The sequence below is a fragment of the Sodiomyces alkalinus genome (genome assembly GCF_003711515.1).
Source record: "Sodiomyces alkalinus F11 unplaced genomic scaffold SODALscaffold_2, whole genome shotgun sequence".
NCBI classification, from domain to species: domain Eukaryota; kingdom Fungi; phylum Ascomycota; class Sordariomycetes; order Glomerellales; family Plectosphaerellaceae; genus Sodiomyces; species Sodiomyces alkalinus.
Window position 1 is genome coordinate 231,720 of NW_021167080.1, and position 2,344 is coordinate 234,063.

A 2,344-nucleotide genomic window follows, 5' to 3' on the forward strand; every position below is an offset into this window, starting at 1 on the left:
AAGATAATATGCCTAGTATAACCGGGGTCTAGGTCTAGGGCTCCTACTATAGTACCTCGCTAATCCCGCGGGGGAATATATAGGCGTTTATTAGGCCTAGCGTCGGGGAGCCCTCTAAGCCTTTAGTCCTTTTCGGTGTCGTCCTTTACCCCTATAAAGGGGTTAGTTAAAGTCCTAGGAGATAATAATCGGGGGGAAAAATCTATAACTACTATAGGTATACTACTTCGGTCTAATATATAATATTAAAGTCCCTAGCTCGGTACTTATACGCCCTATAGGTCTTCTTAGCCTCTCTCTTTAATAGCCGGTATAAATCGTTAAAGGTATTATAATCTCCGGCGTAAGCGGCGTAGCGGCGGGGGCGCCTAGGCGCCGTAGTATTATAGTATCCTAGGCCTTATAGGTACGCTAATTCGGACTTAGCGTAATAACGGTATACCCTCTCTACTATAAGGTAGCTATTAATCTTATAGCCGAAGTATAAGTATTTATAGTATTTTAGAGAACTAAGGTTAGGATTATATAGTTTATAGATATAGCTAACCCCCTTAAAAAGGAGGGTATTCCGGATAAAGCTTACTACTATTTCCGGTAAAGCCGATTCGATAAGGAGAAACGCTACCTTACCGGTACCGTGGTAGGGTACTCGTTATATTACTTAGAGAATTTTAGCCTTAGGATTTATATCTTATAGAGATACTAGTAGGTCTTTTTCTGATAGGGCGTTAAGGACCTTATAAGAAATAGCCTTAGTAAGCGTAGGGTAGGTGCGCGCGGCTAAAGCGGCTCCTTTATTAAAGGCCTTCTTAATCTAGTACTTCTTATAGGTAGCCTACTACTATACCTCTTTAGTAAAGGTAAAGTAGATATCTCCGCTAGGTAGTTTCTATACTGCTATAGTATTATATCGGGTAATTATAGCGTTTATAGCTTAGATAATTTCCTTTAAGGTCCTGGCTTTAAGGGGCCAGTTCTTAGGGAGGGTTCCTTAACGGATAATTAGTTCTTAGTAGTATTTAGCGGGGAATATTTTAAGGGGGACAGGGTCGCGCGGTAATACTATTACAGGAGCCTAGGCTATAATATTAGCCTAGGTCTAGTTTATACCGCTAACGCCTTTTAGAGTTCCTCTTAGATAACTTAGCGGACGAAAGCGTATAAGTATACTAGCGGTATTATACCGGTAGCGTTACGAGTATTATATATGATAATTAGTTTCTTTATTAGCTTAATAACCTATTTAATCGTATTTCTATTAGCTAGTAAGGCCTGAATTTCTGCCTTGATTTTAGCTATTCTGGGTTCTAAGTGGCGCGGCGGTCCCCTTTTAGTCTTATATTAGTTCCGCGTAGCGTCCTGCCTCGAGGGGGGGGCGGGAGTGTTTATAGTACGAAAAGTAGGTCCGTTAAGAAGTTTACGTGGTTAAAGTCGGGATAACACTATATATCGATTCCTCCGGTTATACCGTAGCGCCGACGTTACGGTATAGCTATAATAGTATCCCGAGAAGGAGGCGGTAGTTATAATCGCTATCTCGGTAGTTTTATTCATTTTATTTTTATTACGCGCCCGTGGTTAATAGGCGTGATCAGGTTTAGTATTATTTATACTTAATTAATAAGGTTAAATACCTGGTTATCGTATATAATAGCCTTAATCTACTAACGCTATTCTTTCAGTAAGGTAAGGATCGTATACCCTACTATAGATATTACCGTAACTAAGGCTATCGTCTAACTAACTAGGATTATAGGGAAATAAACTATTAAGACCATTATAAGCGAACGGGCGCTTAAGCGATTAAATAAGGAGCGATTAAATAAGGAGCGATTAAACAAGATAGAGATAGAACGAGATAGAGCTTAAGCGATTAAGTAACGGAATAACGGTTAAGATAAAGCAGGCGGACATAGCTAATAATACTAAACTACTCGATATAGACTTAAGGCTATTTTGTCTGCTTAAAGCTGTAGGATCTCTCGGAATAGCTTCGTTTATCAAAACGCCGGGCTTACAACTATTATTATATAAATAAGGTACGTAAAAGATATATATATATGTATTAAAGCAGAGTACAAGGTACTCTACGGGTATTATTAGATGCCTATAGCTACTTTATCGGGGTGTGACTTAGGCTATTTCTGTACACGGATAGGGTACTTCCGATCGATGTATCTATATCGATATCCCCTCCTATTACCTTATAGTTAGATATTTCCGCACAGTATCTTTTACTCTTCTTAAATGCATATATATATCTTTTGCGTACCTTATTTATATAAATGCTAACAGGTATATCTAACTATAAGGTAAAAGGAGGGGAAATCGATATAGATATATT